This window comes from Xylocopa sonorina, chromosome 6 (assembly GCF_050948175.1).
Source record: "Xylocopa sonorina isolate GNS202 chromosome 6, iyXylSono1_principal, whole genome shotgun sequence".
In the NCBI taxonomy this organism is placed as follows: domain Eukaryota; kingdom Metazoa; phylum Arthropoda; class Insecta; order Hymenoptera; family Apidae; genus Xylocopa; species Xylocopa sonorina.
The window spans coordinates 1,503,239-1,523,897 of record NC_135198.1 but is presented as its reverse complement, the minus strand read 5'-3'; the positions used below and the strand labels follow the sequence as shown (position 1 = coordinate 1,523,897).

Genomic DNA, 20,659 nt, shown 5'->3' with positions numbered 1-20,659 from the left:
ACCCTACAGTCGAAAATAAATATTTGAAATACCGTTTATGAGTAACCATCGGTGTAAATCGACATTTAACATCGGGCTTTCGAAACACAGCAGGGTAACGAACAAAACATCGAATCGAAACTCGATCTCGGTATTATGCAGGAAGTCTGGCTACCTGTGGCATTAAGGAAGTCGGTTTTCGTTTTGCTCCTCGACTATCAGCGGATAAATCAAACTTCCTATGGTGTTGTTTCGCAAAACGCGAGACCGCCATTTTCGTTTCCTCTTTTTCAGCCGCCCAGGAACTGCTTCTCTATAACCCGTTGACCAGTCTTTAGGCGAGCTGTGCTTCAGTTGTCGATCGAAACCGGCGTTAATAAGTCGTTTACTTTCAAACTGGCCTAAGTCTATTTTTAAAGAAAAACTCGCCATTTTAATTTCCATTTACATTTCCACGTTCTTTTTTTTGTGAATAATATATTTCATTTCTTACTTGGAAAGAAAAAAATAAGAGCTTTACGTTTTATTAATCATGTAGTAATCGCATTTTAAGGAAGATTTACTTTTCTCCATGGATGGATTATGCCTTTTTAAGAATTAGGAAAGTTAGCTTAGTTCACCTAAAAATGCCTTGAGATTATTGTTTGAACAATGTTAACGATACTAATTGGATCGATAGACAATACACTCTAATAAACAGAAAAGCATTCTACTACCATTTTATTAGTTACCAATATCTTTAAATTTATTCAAACGCAAACTCTTAAATACCTCGTTTTGAACGTGCATGGACTTGAGCCTAATCCGTTAAAATTAGGAGGACACGTTTGACGACAAACATTTTCGTGACATTACTTACTGCCATACGGATTGAAAGAATGTATATTTTAGTTTCATTTAGATAGTCTTTTAATTTACGTTACAGTTTAAATCAGTATTATTTTATCGGTAAAGTGAAAATTTAGCACGAAAGATAAATTAGAAAATAAATTTCTCCTTAACGTTTCGATTTAAAAAGCTTGCGAAAATTAATCGTAGAGAAGAGTCGATTCGAGAAATGTTGCGAAATAGCATCGGGATACGTTTTTGACGCGAAAGATACTCGTCGACTTTACGTTTGCGTTTCCCTTTCGACGAAGACGCACGATTGGATTTAGGAAGTTACACGCGTCGCGACTTTCACTTTCACCGAAATAACGGGGACGCGCGAGGCGCGCGTATGTACTCGGCTCATACGTATTTACGTGTCGGTGGAGGGGTGGAAATATAAAAATGATCCATTGTATCCGTGTGGTCACGGTTCCGCGTCTGTGTACGCGGACACGTTCCTCGAGGTTCCCCTTTCTCTTTTCGGGGCCCTTTTTCTTTCTTCCCTCTCTCACCGTTCACGTTTTTCTGTTCCTTTTTACGACAAGAGAAATTCGTCTGCGACCCGAATAATTCGGTTCGTTCACGAAACCTACAAATGTGCCTCGTACTCTCACGTTCACTGTTTTTACCCTCTTTTCTTTGACATTCCTTCCCATTATATGTAATCCCATTATATGTAATCTTGACGTTTTGCGATCTACGAATATCATATATTAAATATTTTACCAATATTCAATTAATTATTATTGTTATTTTTTTGTGTGGCACACTTTAAAACAACGGACGCACACGAGTGAACGAATATCGTGGACAACCATGTGAACGGTACCCTTTTTTAATTTAATTTATTTATTTATTTGCATGCTCTCTTCCGCGAACATATTACAAAGAAAATACTTTCTCTGCGGTCGACAGCAAAATTCCACTCATCGATTATTATTACCTCTGATGGTCAAAGATACGGTTCATCGTGTACAGCGTGTACGGGGACGTATCCGAAGGAAATTTTAAGGGTTGATTTTAGAAATCAAGATAACGTGAATCGAGATCAAGAAATATGTGAGCGTCCGACTTTGTCGTTGAGAAAAACCATTTGGAAAATCCAACGACGCCTGTGCTAATAGTAAAAGTCCACAAGTCGGTGCAACGCTAATATCCATGCGCACTCGCGTAAGAATTCTCCGCACGTTGCACCGCTTTATAGACTTTTACTATTAGTACTTGCGTACGCAAAAGATTTCCAAAACAGCTTCTCCAGAAAACCACTCGTTCAGATTTCCTAAAAATACCTCTTTTTATATACCTTTTATGCGTTTAAAGATTATGTTGCAGGATTCTTTTAAATGTTTGATATTTGAAATTGTCGTAAGGAAAAAAGAAGAGAAATGATTTTTCTTGCTTCTATTCCTTGCGAAAAGTTACGAAGCACGAAGTTAAATACAAATACCCAACCCGACAGATTCGACGACAATGGCAATGAAAATTGTCGGTCCCGATGATAAACGACGCCTCGTTATATATGCCGCGTGAATATTGCCTGCTTCGACGAGAATGCGTATCGTTGATTTACGACCGACCCGAGTCGTGGAAACTAGTTTTCGATTAGACGGCTCGCATACCCGGACTTTTATCGGGGACACTGATACCGATCGGGCCAAGAAATTCGTGATTTTCATCGAAATTGTACAGATATAATTGATACGCTGGATCTCGATAACAATTCTTTAACGCGGCTCCCAAGCGATGAAAAATAGTAATTTCTAACGAAAATATTTGATCGTAAATCGACTAAAAAGATTTCCCATTTAAAATCAACGGTTCCTGATTCACAGTTGTCGATATTTATTTGTGTTTCGCGTATTTTTCTTAAAATTAAGCTCCGTCACCAATAAGATTATCCTTGACGATAATTAAACATAAATCTACACTAGGAACCTTTCCTTTTTATTTTCACCGCCGTTTCTGCGTCAAAAATCAAATCGGAAGTGCCCGTATTTGTATATTAACGGTAATACTTTGACACTAACCCATTCCAAAGTCCATCAAAATCCTCCATGATCGAGATCGCACGAAAATCGACTCTCGTTGTTCCCTCCGCCTTCGATTTATTTCTCGCTCGTCGTACGAACTGTGTAATGCTCGAAATTACGAGCGTCCCTTACGTAAGCGAGCGTCGCGGGAAAGTGGCCGATCAGCGTCGATTGTCGCGCCTCGCTTTCCAGAAAACGATCCCGCGATCCCGGTGAATAGAATGAACAGGGGAAGAGAGTGGGGGAAAACGGAGGCAGGGGTGGAAGAAAATGGAAAATGGAAGGGCATCGGATAAAAATTGCGCCGAGTAAAACTTCCTGTAACGTAAAAAAAATCGGTAACCGGTTTTATTGCGGCGGCCGCATTAAGGCGTGTATACATAGGTGATTATGACGACGAGGCGAGGAGAGAAAAAAAAAGAAAAAAAAACTGCACGCATGCAAGGAGGCCTCTCGGAATTGATGATCGCGATCGAGTGGATTACATTCAGATCGGAAAAGTGGTACGAAGAATTTCAATGAAACTGATATAGAGAGGGGTGGCAAATTGTTTCGTTGGATTTCTTTTCAAAACCTATAAGAAATAACTTGCAGTTAAACCTATGTTTAAAGAGAAAAAGGAAAGCATTCATTAGCATCGAAGAAATTTTGCTTCTTTCAACTATACGACTTAATTTAGTAATGCTAAAGAAATAATTGTGTAAAGGACTATTTTAAGCCAAGTATTTTTGATAGATTGGAAAAAATATGTGATTTACTTGGAATGGGCAAAGAAGTACTTATAATTTAAGCAAACAAGTGACTTCAGAGAGACGTTCTCTCCAATAATGTTTGCAGACTGACTGCAGAAAAAATGTTGAAAGTGAAAATAATTGAAAGTAAAAGACACCATATTCGATAATACTATTCTTTTGCTCGCATCACGATCAAAACAAAACGGGCAACGGGGAGGGAAAATATGATGGAAATAAATCATGTTGCACAGAAATGAAGAATCATAAATTAGGTCGTCATCGAAAGGCGGTCTCCCAAGCCGTGGCCTTGTTGACCTAGTCACCGTGCAACGTGCAGCCTGACTGAGGAAATAATAACGGGATTTAGTACATCGTGACTTCACACAAATATCCTCTCATTCTCGTGCTATTTAAGCTATTTGTGTTTCAATTCAAAGACACACTGACAATTATCGGGAGAAACCTAATCTAGAATTTACCGAATCTTTTTTGATTTTTCACTCGAATTTCCATTCAATCGAAATCAAAATCGGACGATCTTAATAGTAACCATTATTGTATAATGTAATATTCTAATAATTATTTGTTTTACGTTATTGTAAATAATTACCCTCGTCACTTCCCTTGTCGAATTAAAAATTCTACCTCGCTTTCCCCACCTATGAAAATTTTTTATTCAAATTTCAACAACCATCGCGAAATGAGACAAACACTGATCCATCTAGGCTAATTGGTTTCTAAAATAAAAACTAGCCTACGGACACAAGCAATTATCGTCGGAATCGGTAGTTATCGGACAATCTGCTGGCAGTAATCATAATAATTCTAAGATTTAGACCATGAAACGTGAACGCATGCCATTGCCGTGAGAACTTTTATTTATTGTCGCGATCCGTAGTTCGAATTATGTATACAAAAAGGACGAAAACGCTACGTAATATTGTGGTCGAACGGGTAATTAGATATTCCTCGAAAACAATCCTATTTTTCTTTGCCATCGTTGCCACATATGAACTTATAATTATATATATAACCAACTTATAGTTTCTGCATCCGTATTTGTTTCCCTATTTCATTATTGTCTCTTCTAGAGATTTGGTTAAGGCAAAGTCATTTCGTTTTATTCCACATAAAATGAATCTATTCTTTTTTTCCTATTTCAGAAATTCTGTATTATTAATGAACTTCTTACTAATTCCCTTCTTAAAAAAAAAAAAATATATATATATTCAGGTAATTAATGGTTTACGTTTGAATCGATTTAAAAATATTGGTTATTATATATATATATTCGTTCGTAATATTCTTTTGCCTGGCCAGACAGTGTCAGAAACGACATCGAAACGCGCGTGGTATCGCTTCGCAACATGTTCAGCGCGTAATTTTTAGATCGGTGAACCATTAAACGATCAGTCGTTAATATAGTTCCATAATAGTTGATAAAAGTTGACGATACGATCGTTTCCTTTCTCAGGCTTTATCTCAGCATATTTAAATTAATATATATTTACTTATTTAATGCCTTGTAAAAACTGTGTTGTAATTGCAAAAGTTATTTCATGGAATAGCTAGTTGTTAATAAATACGAGCCGAAGAATGATCGTGAAAGTTATGCAAGGTAGAGAAGAGAGATTACCTAAAAGTAATAAATCAGGAATTAGTTTAAGGGAAGAATTTTTAACAACGAAGAAATATTTCAAGAAGGGAACCAACAAGAAATTGTCGAAAAACAGTCTAAAGGGAGCGCGAATAAAAAGTGATAAATGTTTTGCAAAACAATGTCAACGGATGCAGAAATAATGTAAAACCAAGTAAATAAACACATTCTTCCAAGGCATTGCAATCGAATCCGAAATTTATTCAGAAAATGACCAATCACGAAGATCACCAAAGCCTCGAGCGTTTGGAAAAAAAGAATGTAAAAAAATAAAAGCGAATGCAGAGCGATACGCGCGTTAGCTGCCACGGAAGATTTTATGATCGGGCAAGTGGGATTGGCGGGTTCGCGCGAGAGAAGCACAGTTTCTTTCGTTCGACCGCGTGGAAAGTGAAATTGTCCGAGGACATTGCACTCGGGGTTTACTTTTACGCGTAACCTGCATTACGACGGTGCCCGCGGGAAAACCGCGATCGAAAGCTAGGGGGCTCGTTCGCGAGGCTCTGTTTCGTTCGTTTACGAATCTGATTCGAGGAAGGAATCACGATATTTGCTTTCACTGTCTCTGTCAACGAATGATAAATTAATTTTTACTAATCACCGAGCAAACAGCCGCCAAGTTTCCATTTATATACCTTATTTTAATCTACTCGTCGTCCGTATCTACGCTCTGCTAAAAATGGTATCTATTTACTATTTTACTGGTTATCACGAATTTTTTAATTGTAGGATAAATATAGGAACGTCGATGGTACGTCCTCACTCCGAAGAAGACACTTCTGAAACTTTAGTTTTTCCAATTCCACGAGCATGTGCTTCGTACAAAACGGTTGGAGAAGAATCGAAAGTTAAGCTTCTGATTTAAACTCGATCGAAAATTTATGGTCGATCGTAAACAGGAAGTTTGTAAAATATGACAATCCGCCATTAGACATTCACGGTTTTTATACAAGCGTGGTCATAATTGAAACTTTTAATCGAGTGCACGTTAAAGAGACTAAAGTCTATTTCTGCAGAAAGATTTTCAAATTTTTCCAAAAAGAATTAACCATCAATTTCTATTACGTGCAAAAGTGTGCGCATTCGAATCAGCTGTGCTCACCCACCTTTACGAGTTTTGTTAAATAGCCGGCAATGCGTCGCTCTTATTGTCACGGTCATCGATGACTCACTGGTCGAACGGTTTAACAATAACCAATTGATACTGAACCAGCTATGAATTTTTACGCGCTACCCACTCTGGCAAGAGCGAAATATTAAATATTAACTTAGCGGTAACTAGTTTCCTCTTCCATCGCCTTTCGACTCCACTCTTATCTTCCGATGGACAGGTAACGATCTCTCATGAAGCTCACGAGTGGAAAGCACAGTCGATACGCGTTTCAGTTGAGAAATGGTACTGCGGATCTAGTGTTTTCCTTTTTTCTCAATCCTGTTCGCCATTATCTCCAATGCTCCTGTCGATGCTGACGAGCAAAACTCTTGCTCTTGAGTGCTTTCGAGTACTCTGCTCTTTCTTCTAGAGCAGTGTCGCCAGAAGTTGCCCGAAAAATGATCGCGTAGAGAGATCCAAGTAAATGTATGATGTTAATTATAATTCAGAAGTAAAAGAAGTTACTTCTGCTGGTTCGATATTTATGAATGATTAGAAACTGTTCAGTTGGCAGTTGGGTACGTCCATGAAATAAAAAAGGGTATTTTTCTTACAGGATACATACAAAATTGCATGTCTAATCCTTCTAATCTGACTCGTAGCCAATCTAACCTAACTCGCAATCAATCACTAGTCGGCTGCCATCGTCTAGCTGCTTCAAAAGGGGTGCGCTATTATCGCACTGGTCAATTGGGCACTTTCTAACGCTACTTCATCGGGAGACTAATTTTCAGCTCAGAACAATACTTAGTCGCAGCTGACTTGTTTTCGTCTATACAGGTACATCCTGTTTACGATGCTAACGAGCAACCGAGCTGCCCACCTTTGCCCCGTACGATCTTTCGACTCGAACACGTACAGCAAACTGTCAGACGATCGAATGACAGAAACAGATTGCCAGAGAAAAAAGCATACGAGGCAACCGTCCTCCCGTTGCGCTGCTCTAAAAGAAAAGGGAAGGTCGCGTAACGAAACACGGTGACCGGTCAATTGCAGTAATCAATGACGCACACCGATTCAGTGAGCCTATGGCACATACGAAAATTTCTTTGATACGTTATCGATTTTCACATTGCACTGTAAGAAACTTTGTTAACATACGCGCCTCTCTTACCTCAATTTTGGAAAGAGGAAATATTGGGACTTCCCGAGTGATGTAAGAAGGCAATAATAGAGCAGGACGGTTCCTATGCAATAAATCAAAACTTATGGAACTGCTCTGGACGATTGAACTGATATTCCTGCCTGTATACAGGGTAGGCATTACAAAGGCGTTTTCTTGGAAACTATCCAGATATCCAGTAACTTTTTATTTATTTGTTCGAGGTAATGAAGGTTAAAGGAATTTTTCTGCGATTATGACTACAACGGAAGATCGCCTCAGCGTTTTTAAATCATGAAATACCATATCAATTTCAATATATAAGTGTGAATCAAAACAAGGGATGAAAAAATTCCTGCTACGCGAAGCTTATCGAAAACTGTCATCGTGCATACTTTCCCATTGTATTCTATTCAACCTGTGTCTTTAGAGTAACAAATGAGCCATTATTTTTGAAAGTGGTATAACTTCATTTTTTTGTTATATTCAGATAATTGTAGGTTTGCGTTTATAACCTGTTTAACTTTATTATGCAATAATAATTAATAAAAGTGTTAAAGAAGAAAACGATCCTTTTAGCTACAACCACTTTCAATAATAATAAATTATAAACGGACAGGTAAAATGGACAGGTAAGTAGACGAATAATCGAGTTTATTAAGAACTAGGTTTAGTTGTATTATAAAAGAAAATATAAACCGACAAGTGTAAACAGAAAATTACTTCGTTAAGATAACTACAAATAATGAATTCTCCTTTACATTTAGCCTAATGAAGGTAATGGTAAATTGGAGGTATTCAAGGCCAATATATTCATCGTATCACCACATTTCTTTCTTATTGTAGGTCCCGAAGTTCTATACAAGAGTAACATAGTAATTTTGCTGGAATTTTTAGACTTTTCTCGTTTTTCAAACAAAAGAGTAATTTTAAATGATGCATTTTTAATTTCTCCATCGACATTTGTTCTCCTATCTGATATTGTGTCTTCTAGAAATTTGGTTGAGACAAAATCTTTTCGTTTTATCGCATATAAAAGGAAACTATTCTTTCTTTTCCTATTTCAGGAATTCTGTATTACTGATGATCTTATTCCATTTTCAAAAATAACATTTCTGCGTTAACATACTACACCCAACTATGAAACTTCAATTAACTCATTTTCATTTCGCAAAGTGGACTTATACCATTAAAAAAAATGACTGAAAAGGTTTGCGCCGTCCAGTATGCATGTTTGGTATCTTGTTTACCTGGTAATCAGCTAAAGGCCTTAGCTTCTCGCGTTTACGCTTTTGTTCGTCATTCTCTATCGGCCACGTAAACGAAAAACAGCGAGAAGATATGTGCCGTTCCGCTCACGGCCATCCGTGTATCGATAGCAAAGGCTATTCCTCCACCGGGTCACCGTTATTAAAGCAGCCAATCGCCTCCAGTAAAGATAATCACAAGTTTTTTTCTTTTTTTCTTTTTTTTAGGCTCGATAAACTTAAACGCTGCACCGATAACGATTATACTACTTTCCATTTCTGCTAAGCGTTCGAATGAATGAAACTCGAACGTTCCGTTTCGAACGGCAGGCATTTTACAATGACAGAATTTTGCGAGCAAATCGAGCAGATTATTTGAAGAAACATGCTGTTACGCAATAATGCAGTAATTATCTGGAACTGATAAATCTCGCACGAGAAACGCGACTATCGGCAAGTTTACGTGACTACGTAATCAACCAGGAACCTTGACATTCGTTTGGTTCAACCTCTACCAAGGTTGCGACCGAGGTTCGCCATTTTTCTTCAGCTTCGCCGGCAATTAAGAAATATACGCAACCGCGTATAATGCAACCAAGTTGCAGTTCGCACGTTAAAATAAATCCCGCGTATAAATGAAAAAGTAAACATTTTCAAAATAGGAATTAACAAATAGTATATCCAAGCAGGCAGATGTTTTACTTTGAGAACACTCCTTGTTCTCGATTAATGAAAACGACAAACGAACGAGGTGAGGCGAAGAAGATGGCAAGCAGAGACCCCATTCTTCTGGCGCGAAATTTGAACTCGTTCGGGTGTAAAAGTATTCGTTCCCGATAGCACGGTGAACGAGTGAAAAGTTTATCGTTAGAGGTTCACGAGGTGGCCAACATTATCGTGGAAGTCGGGTCGTTCGATAACACCGACTGCCAATTTATGTATGTCGCGGTATTTTTATCGCCATTACCGCACCGGCCCTCGAACGCGTCACATTCCATTCGTACGATCGTGAATTTCTTCGCGAATCTAAACGCGTTATCGGATCGTTTAATTTCAGACGCGGAAAATCGTTGGAGGAATCGCTCGTTTGCCGCAACACCGATGCTATTTTAATTTCCCACTGTATCACGTATAAAATTGAAAGTGGATATCGTTCAGAATTCATCTCCAGATCAATATTATATTATGCACCAGTGCGTAGCATTTTATATTATTATGAAATGTTGCCGTGTCTTGACATTTTTTACATGTTTCAATATTACTCTTTAGCAAATAGAATTTTGAAGCGATGAAAACGCAGCTGACAATTAACAAATTTCGCAGATATAAATAAGAAGAAACGACAATTGAAATTCCACGCGTAAATTTGCAAAATGAAACAAAAATTTTTTAAAATAATTTAAGATACATACTGTGGATACTTATTTGTTTTTTTTCGATCGAGTCGGTAGTTTTTCCTCTTGAGAAGAAACATCGAAGGAACTAGATTTATAGATAACCTTCGGTCGAAAAGAATGGAAAATTCTACTTACATACGAACACCAGAAGGATTCTACAAGTATGTAAGACTGGGTTATTTCATTACGCGTGTGCAGCTTACCTAAAAAACAAACAGAAAGAAAAGCACACGTGAAAAAAATGTACGCGGAGAAGAACTGTACGTGGTACAAAAATAAAAAACGATTAATTATATTTATAGCCTTTTAATTTCAACGATATATATCTCTTATTTGTATTCCGCCAACAGTATCGTCTCGTTAACAGTAATTCTACTGAATTACTTTATCTAACACGATTTCCTCCTCAATTTATCTACCGAGCTCTAGTCAATTAATTCTTTAATATGTCTTATCGATAGAAAATCCCACCATTATGCCAGTAATACCACTAAACCAGTTACAGAACACAATCGTAGACTAAATTATTTCAACGTCCGTAATGGATTATTTAATAAAAGTAAGTTAGTTGCTAAATAGAAGTGAAACCGGGAAATGAGATATATTTCAAGAAATTGTACAGTGCCAAGGAAATTATAATTTCATTGAAAAACTGTGCTAACCTGTACATTACAAATCTTATACTGAATTCGATGGAGGTAATTAAGTAACGTAGACTTTCTTCGATCGAGTAAATATCTATAAAATTAAAAATTATTTAAAATTGGTTAGAATATTTCAGAAGTAAATGTTTGACAATTTACTTGAAGTAAAACTAATGAGTTAACGACTTACATTGATCTACAAAATTAAATTTTTTTGCTCGCTGCATTTGTAATCATATCACATAAACATGAAATTATTATAAAATTGATCAATGTAGTAGAATGTAAAAAACCGATCAAATTAGCTGTAAAATCTAGGAATTAATACCACTATCATCTCATGTCAACTGCGATTATTGATTTATATTTAAAATATTCTCGACAAACCGCTGTTATACGTTAATATAGACATAGTTAATATAGCTGGTATCGCAACCTTTCAATTGTTAAACAGATAAAAAATCGCATCGATAATTGCAAAAAGAAAGAAAAAGGAAACCAGTGAATGAAACGCAAATCATTCGGTCAGCTCAAAGAGCATGATCCACGCAAAGCGTTGGAACGACGACGTTATCGGGGGATACAATTTCGCGGGTTGGCTTACCTCGACAGTGGAGCACGTGGACGCACGCGTGCCGCGTCACTATTTATGCTCGTCCGTCTCTCTTCCGACGCGTTAACCGTCGCCCTCCCGCCCGCCCCTTTCATCCTTGCGCGTGCGATATAATTTGCAAGAGATACCGAATCGAACAACCAATGTTCCACTACCAATTTTGTTTCTGATGGCAATGTATAAATAAATATTCTTCTCTTTTTACGACGGCGGCGGCGGCGGGTGGGGGGGGGGGGGGGGGGGGAGTGAGGAGAGAATCGTAAAGATGCGTGAAAGACGCAATGTCAATTGAATCGATTCGTTCTGTACTTTTCAAATTGCATTATTGGCATATTTATTAATGGATGTAAATTTGATGCTGAAAGTTAGAAAACAAGCGACAAAGCATTAGCAATTAGAGAACGAGAGGAAATACAATAGACAGAAATAGTTACGATAATTTCCGCGAAACCTCTGGCACGAATTAAATCGAACTAAGTATGTTCGTAATACATGCTTTGAGTGTAAAAAGAGTTATTTATCGGATGACGAAGTAATAATTTTTTTCACGAATGAAAAACTATCGTGTGTCAAAAATTGTCGAACGATACGATATAGCGTGTTTCCATGAAACTAGGAATAAACTGTTCGCTCTATATTTGTCTGTTAAGGTATCCCTTCACCTCCTCCTCCTCCTCCTCCTCCTCGATACGCGCAATAATTATTGACTTGTCGTACACGTGCTTCGAGAGAGACACACACACACACATGCATCCGTGATTGTCACTGGTTATACTCGTGCGCTTATGTGCTGATTATACAGCGAAGCCCCGATAATCCCCTCGTGCTGGGCATAAGAGGAAACGCGAGTAATCGAAACGCGTAAATTACCAACGATCTGTTCGATTTCGTTGTAACTTCAGCCGCCTCTGAAGATTTACACTGCTACCATTTTTTAATACGTCCGATAACAAATGTCTGAACCAGCTGATACAACGATTTGTTCAGATTGTACAGTTAAGTTCGATAATTGCGAGTCAAATTGCTTGCAATTTGTGATCAACTATACATGTAAGTTGACTTTAACTCCTGGAAGATATTATAATGGGTTTGTATTTTACTGGTCAATACCTTAATCCCTAATTGGGTGGTATGTAAATATGAAGGGTCAGTATCCTTTATCCCAGAAGACCCCACTGGCAGCTAAACAAATACCAATTGGTCAAAACCGCAATTATTTTTCGACTTACGATGAGTCTATAATGGAATGGGTTTTTATTATTTTAATTTAATTTTATTAATTTAACTTTAATATTTTTATACTGATCTTTTTGGTATTAAGCTCATGCCATTATAGACTCATTGTAAGTCAAAAAATATAATAATCACGTTTTTGATCCAATTGTTTAGCTGCCAGTGGGGCTTTAAGCATTTTCAAAGGACACTGAATCTTCATATTTAGATGCTGACTAAAAGGGATTAAAGTACTGACTATTTAATTTGTCGCGTAAAGGCGAAAGTGGGAACGTCTGAGAGATGGTAAGCGATTACAAGGAAACGATTTTACACAGTGTTTTTACAAACATTATTCTCCATTTACTCGGATTGTTTTGATCAGTTGAAATTTATTCGAAATTTGAAAAACTATTTAAAGCCAAGTAAATAACAGATTCGCGTTAATCGTACTTATTTAGGGTTTCTAAGGTTAGGAATTAAGGGATCCAACAATTTCTGTTACCGACCTTCCGTCGTGTAGAAACCCAACAGCCAACTGAAAGAAATTCCTCTTTAAATCCTGTATGTTCAATTGTAAAAGTTTTAGTAGATTGACAGAGGTGTGACTGCGTCGTCACGAGGTCGACTAGCGTTCGATTGTTTTTTTCAGAAGACGTAACGATCGCAGCAAAATAGTGGCACGTTGATGCATAGCGATCATAGAGAGAAGATGGATTGTTCTTTTACCAGTTTTCTACTTTTTCATTAATAAATATATTTAATATATATGCCATTACATAACTAACACGGTCGTGAAAAGATTATGAATCTTTAATTCCCTGAACTTTCTTACTATCTTGCTCTTTAAAAATATGAACGAAATTCCAAGCTACTCGTTAGAATTTCGTTACAATTACAACTGACTATACAAGATATTATTATTCTGGTTAAACGTTTAAATCTGTTTGCGATAAAAATAAAAATCTCGTTTGACTCGCAACGAGAGCAAAGGCTATTCGGCCAGAAACCCTTACGTCGATTCGAACGGAAAAGTTTGCGAAGAAGAATTTCCTTTTCAATTCGATCGCACGTTCGTAGAACTAGGAATTCGAACTCCGTCAGCATTGTTGTTTCAATTGAAATTGTTAAAATTCCTCCCTTTGAAAGTGCTCGGCTGCGGAGTAGCGCAGAGAATAGTGGCGGCCTTGAGACGCGAAAGTTCAACCAGCCTCGGTTCCACGTGCTCGCGTGAAATCTCGTTGGGACGAAGGCTCGCGAGTAACACGTGCGCACCGAGGACGGCCGCTCGCGATAGAGCCGATTTCTTACGGCTTCGTTTAGGCCGGGGATTAAAGCGCGGCCTTCGAGAAGGTCGGGTGACGGTCAATGTGCCACGGTCTTCGGGAAACGCTAACTGGCTGTGACACGGACACACGTTGCTGGACGCACTCGCTCTAGAAAACTGGGCCTTCGTCGATCGACCCGACTAGTTCCGACCACCGCGTTTACACGCTCGCGGGGAGCGTCCACGTTTTCGCGGAACCCGATGCTTTCCCTAAGCGTTTAGTAGTATCTAAACCATCGATAATTAGAGAGAAACATTTCTTTTTCTAGTTTCATTCATTTTTATGGAGATACGATACTGAAACACAACTAGGAAGAGCGATATTTTCTAGCTTCATGGTGAATTATCTTAAGGGGATGCAAAACGGTTAGGTACGTTTCGAGAGTAGAGTATTGTGGTCAGCATAAGCTACTACGATTTTTCATTATTTTAAATAACCAGTGGAACAATATATTTAGCTCTCGAGAAATGGTTAAGTTTTAGTTAAGAACAATTATTTGATTAATTATCGTATTACAAGATAATACAGTAAAGAATTGTTATTAACAAATTAGCAGGACAAATGGAAAGTTATCGCAAAAAATAGCTAAATAGAAGAAAATTTATAATGCTTTTCATTAGAAATGAATTGTTCTATTCCGTTACTTTTGATGAGAGAAAAAATATACAAGCTAGAAACTAGATAGTAGCAAATAATTAAGTAAATAAAACAAAAAAGAAAATAATATTCTCCAATTCTTCCATCTGTTTCTATCCTTATTTTAAAAACGTTGCAAAATCAAATGCCCATTTTATTGATTTCAGTATCGCCGTTCCAGATATTATTAGATTGTAATATATTAAATGTCCGATTGTTAGGATAAAACTTTAAACGAATATAATTTCTTTAATGCGCAATATTTCTGATCAAAATAACAACCATTGGATTCAACACACTTTTTTCGATTCGACGAAATATGGAGGGAGTGAGATTAAGTTTCATAATTTAACGCGTTCAACTTTTGCACCTTTTGTATTTGCAACACATATGGTCGAGCATTATCGCGGAGCAAAATTGGCATCTTTCGATTGACCAGTGCCAATTATTTTCCTGCAACTTCTGATGCATTACATCTTGGCTGTTATAGTGTATGACTTTATCCATGATTTAATAAACAATAATCTACGTATCACCACTCACGTTGAAGAGATGACTGAGAGGCTAAATGTTGCCAATTTGACAAATTCGATACGTGGGTTCCGCATTTTCTGACAGAACGGAACAAACCGAACTGTGTTTCCACGTGTCGCTTATGAGACACTGGAAAAATTTAGAGAGTTAAAATATGAAATCCTTCAGCACCCACCGTATTTCTCTGATCTTGCCCTTTCAGATTTTCATCTGTTTCGTTTACTGCAAAATAATTTGACTAGCAAAAAATTTGGTTCTATGGAAAAAGTTAAAAGCTACCTTACGACTTTCTCTGAAGAGAAATCGCGCAATTTCTTCTACAAAACAGAAATTCAAAAGCTTGTAAAACGTTGGGAGATGGTTATAAAAAATGACGGAGAATACATTACTGATTAATAAATATTATTTTTCATGTAAATGTGTTGTATTTTATTTGGTTTCAAATTAGGCACGAACTTTTGCGATTACCAAATAGTTACGCAGTATAGTATAAAATATGTCCAAAAATTTTAGTGACTTTTATTAAAACAGAACTTAAATTATTGCTAAACCAAAATCGGACCAATATCGTATGTTGCAATCTAATAATTTGTACCGACGAGTTACGTACGATTCCATTCCCGCCTGAACACCAAAAACCTCTTGTCACGGCTCGGACATTTCGTTCTACGATAATCGTCTTAATTAGACGATAACTATTCCGCCAGCGACATTTAGATTGCATTAACCGAGTTCGTGTGCCACGAGCTTTTGGAAAAGTTCAATCGAAAAATGCTACGGAGCGCGATAGCGATTCTCAATTTCTATGTTTCAAAAGTTCCGAGTTGCGCGATGGCGTTGCTTTTCTCCTTATGAGTAGAAAATCTTCTCGTCAAACAGTTGGCTCTTCACTGTCAGACAAATTTCGAAGCTTCTATTTGAAGTTTATCTAAACTTGTAACGCAATGTACGAGATATCTCGTAGTTGGCAGTTTTGATACAGACGCTTACTGGGAGATATCACGAAGTTGACAGTTTTGCTCCAGACGTTTGCTACGAGATATCTTATAGTTGGCAGTTTTGGTACAGACCCTTGTTGTATAGACGCTTTCTACGAGATATCTGGTAGTTGGGAATGAATGGGTTAAGCACTGAAGAGGAGGAGCGCGATCGTGACGTCTGGCCCTCAAACGTTTAAAAGAGTCCATCGAAGTGGCGCGTGTTCGCCCGTCCAGAGCGTGCACGCGTTACTCGGTGCTAGATCTACTGCCAGAGAAACCAGTCTGACGCGCGACAGCGTATCCTACTGGTTCGAATTCTTGCGACACGTCTCGCAAGAGAGGCCGTGTTTCGGTAAAACAGAGACGTTACGAGAGATTCCAGTTGCCCGCACGGGATGACAGCTCGTGGTCTTATAAGAAATTCTAATTGAAGAAGTTTTAATGAACGCTTCCATAAATAGTTATCGCTTCGAGACTTATATAGTGCGTCGCGCTGTCCGAGCATTACGTTACTCGCGATATGATGCAATCGAATCTGTTGCCATCACAATGGATTCAAAGGAAAATTTTACATCGCCGATTGGTAGCGAAGCGAAACTAGTTCTGGGAAAATGTGCAATATTTATGCCTCAAAAGCTCTCTATCTCTATATTCTCTGTGTGTTTTATGTACGTATTTGTGTCTAACTAAATATGCATTTTTTAAATTGAAATTAATTAGTTTGTTGTAATTCACAAATCTTTTATCACGTAAAAGGGCGCCAAATGTTTTTTAAACACACAGGCGCCTCTTATGCGCGCGGTGGCTCTGAGTAAAATAATCTGCAAGGAACAAACCCAGAATGAGAATAGAAAATGAGATTATACAGATTATATAGAAATAGATCTACATAATCGATTTCAATGAATTTTAAATATACGTATATCGTCGAAAACGATATTTAACTCTTCGCACTCTAGATTATTTTTCAATTTTGTTGCCAACAACTCCTCACTATCTAAAGTGTTTTATTTGAAATTTACTTGAAAGGATAGTTCCACGACTGCTACTTGCAAACAATTTTCTTTCCTAATTATATTAAATACAGCTCTCAAACTTTGTTCTAATTTACATTTGTTTCGCCGTCTTATATTTATTAATGTCAAGCGACATTCGACAAAGGAGTGCAACAGGTTAAAACATGTAATGTTCCCTAAAGTTTCCTTAAATTTTCGAGACAGTCAAAGAAAAAGAACAAAAAACCGTCACTATCGTTACGATTACGAGTTAAAAGTGATTCCAAAAAGCCGAATGCGACCAAGCACAATGCGAAACAATGTTACGTAACGACGTTCTAATGTTCCCGATAAAAAAGTGGGCATTTCGAGGAACGACACGATCGCCGGATCCCTGCCATTGTCGAGTGACACCGTTAAAGTCCAGGACGGGCTGGTCCGCCTGTCCCCGGGCATTGTGCCCTTCAAAGCGCTACGGACCCATTGTGTTCCACTACAATCCACACGCGCACACCCGACGTCGAGGCGGCGGCATGGTTGCAATGAGCTCACGAGGTCGTTCAGAGTTTAGAAGAGCGTGTTGTACACGCGCCGTATAGCCGGTTAAATGACATCGAACGACGATCGATGAACGCGTTCGCGGAGCTAATAACTTCCACTTTTTTTTTTTCCCCGTCCCTCGAGATTATTGCCACTCGTGATTCCGTCTTCTTTTTCCTTTCCGCAGATAGTTCGTTCAAGTGTCCACTGATTTTTATTGAATCGATACCGACACATGTTTGCGCAAACGGCACAATAAACACACGCAACTTTTTTCTAGATATCAGATGTACGAATAGAATAGTTTAGACTAATCCAAGTCCATTTTTTTTCTTTTCTTTTCTTTTTTTGCTCGTTTAGGGATACTCGTTTGTGTGTTCGTGTTTTTTGCTTTTTTTATTGCTATTTCCTTGTTTTGTAAGATGTGAGTTTTTTTGCGGTGGTATGATTTGCGTTTATATCGATAGAGGAGGAAGCTTTCGATCTTTTTCTCTGAACGAATAAATTCATTACCGTTTATTTATGTATTTTGGTAAAGTTCAATTTTTTAGTCGCACTGTGAATGAATTTATCTACGACAAATGTAAATGGAGATAGTGGTAGGGACGAGAATGGATTTGTTTCAAACTAACTAATCTTAGTAATCTGAATTCATAGAAGTCGTTAATTTCAAAATCCTCTTTCATATTTTTTACATTTCACAATGAAAAAAAATTCGGTAAGAAATAAAAATCTATCCATTCAAAATCTAAAGAACAGAATGCACGTAACAAAATATTAAATATTAATTCTGTGTAATTCTATAGCGCATGGTCAAACCTGTTTATCGATAAAGTGAGTTCGATGAAAAATTGGCAATACTTTACGCTTTTCTAAGTGCAGAGAAAATGCTAAAAAGAAATTATATTTGTATTCCCTCCAACAATTAGTAACGCGAAATACTTGTATTAGAAATGTGTATACCCTTAATTTTCAACGTTTAACGTAAACAACGGTGGAAAGTTTATTTGCTGTAAAGAAGCCTTTCTTGTGTCACCTGTGTATATACATACGTAAACGATTCGTTATTTATATGAATCAGAATCCCTACTAAACTAAAAACTAATGAAACATCAGTAACCAATGGCACGGAAAGAAAAAAAGCTATGAATACGAGCTGTCACGATGTAAATGGAATGATCACTATGACTTTAGAAAATATCTACAATTAGAAGAGCAATTTCGTAGCATTATTTTCGTCACGCTCGTTATAATATATGGATCGTTTATTTTGAAGGTGATGGAAGTCCATTCTTTGTTGTTTCAAGAGAATAATTAGTAAATCGTAAAAATACCTTAAATAACACGCAATAATGGTGAATTAAATGTAAGATTCTACGGCGCTGCGAGAATCAGGTTGTTACAACAAGACGTCTGTTCAATTAACTCGAAAAATCTCACCGTGCGCACGATCGTAATTAAGATCGAGATTTACTGTTTTTCCTGGACTGGATGACACCATAGCTACGCAACCTCCGCAAGATCCGAGCGAATCCGGGAAACGAGCTGGAAAATCCAACCGCGTAAATGAAAGACGACGGTCGGCTGTGTGAAATGGCTATCGCGCAATTGGCCACAACAGCCTGGAAGAAGTTTTAGACCTCTGTTATTTTTAACGCGTTAACTACATCAAGAAGCTAACGCGAGCGCCTCGATTTGCCGCGTTTAATATACCACGAAATATTATGTCGTAGAAATATGAACGAGCTTCTATGATCGCATCTGCCTTTTGCCAACCATTCGTATCTCGAAACTCGAATGTCACTTTTCAGTTTTTCCGCTTGACCTGCGCTTGCTGCGCGTACCTTGCGCACGAGGTGAAAACAACAAATTTGAACATTATAGATTAAACAAAATTTCGGATAAACTAAAGATAGGAGAATCTAATTTATATATATATATATATATATATATAGGTCCATACAAAGTATCGATAGAAGAGGAAACTCTTCTCTGCCCTCGAAATTTCTGGAATTTTCAAGGAATAACAGATGGGGGTCGCAGAAAAATGTCCAAGGTGCACGTCCGAAGGATCTTTAATTCTTCCCACGTCTGGACTACTCTGGACAAGAGAACGTCGAGAGGAAAAAAAAATGACGGCAGAAATGAAGAGGCCGTGTGGATAAACGTGGGAGGATGCAAATGTTAATAGCCTTGAGTCGATTCCGACGCAAGTAGGATAGGTGCTTAGGTAAATTCGCACGTTCGCATACGGACGCGTATGATTCATTCACGTTCCATGTTCGAACCCGTTAACTCGGATCGTTAATAAATTGCTTTCGTGACGTTCGAAACGTGAGGGCGACACTGCAAATTTTCTTGATGGCTACTACTATTTGGGACCGCTACAAAAAACAGTTGCTCGTCTCGAATCGAAAACACTCTGGATTTTGTGCAGTCGTAAATTTGTTCATAGAGTACAGGAAGTGTACGTTGCAGTATGAAACTCGTTTCTTTTATCTGTAAACCAAACCGTTGTATCGTCCTGACAAATTAAGTCGTTCATCTTGTTGTATAAATAAATATTAATGATAATACAGACCGATTATTACTTCTATTATTAGTCGACGGTTTATATAATTTATAAGTCAAATTTTTGTTATAGTTTCAGTTTATCTTTAGCTAGAAGGTATTCTGTTTCACATATATTATTTTTATCAAACATATTAAATAGTAATTTACCTTGTTAATAATTGCTATTCTATTATTTCCTTTCAGCGAATCAAGAGACAGGACACCCGCGTTGCGTTTTCATTAATTGACTTGAAGGGAAGAAGGAAACGTTTATTCTCGAGCATTCAATCTGCTACCAATTACGATTCGAACACGATTCTCGGAGCAGCTTTATAAATAACGTTAGAGCAAGTAGCGTATAGCTGATTGGAGTAAAAATATTGAAACCGTTTAACGCTCCGACAGAACAATTTCAAATAAAAACGAGTCCAGGGAAAGAGGCAAAGGAGAAAGTC

At 37.6% G+C, this 20,659-nt stretch overlaps 1 protein-coding gene and 1 long non-coding RNA gene across 4 annotated transcripts in view; both read right to left on the bottom strand.

Annotated features, from left to right (window-relative positions):
• The window catches only part of LOC143424776 (thyrotroph embryonic factor), a 97,198-nt gene that overhangs the window by 42,179 nt on the left and 34,360 nt on the right, over positions 1 to 20,659 (bottom strand). The gene's annotated exons all lie outside the window — the stretch shown is intronic.
• On the bottom strand, positions 10,194 to 19,276 carry LOC143424980 (uncharacterized). Its single transcript, XR_013101991.1, has 2 exons — positions 19,092 to 19,276; positions 10,194 to 10,372 (listed from the first exon to the last, which is right to left on the bottom strand). It is a non-coding gene; the product is annotated as an uncharacterized LOC143424980 (long non-coding RNA).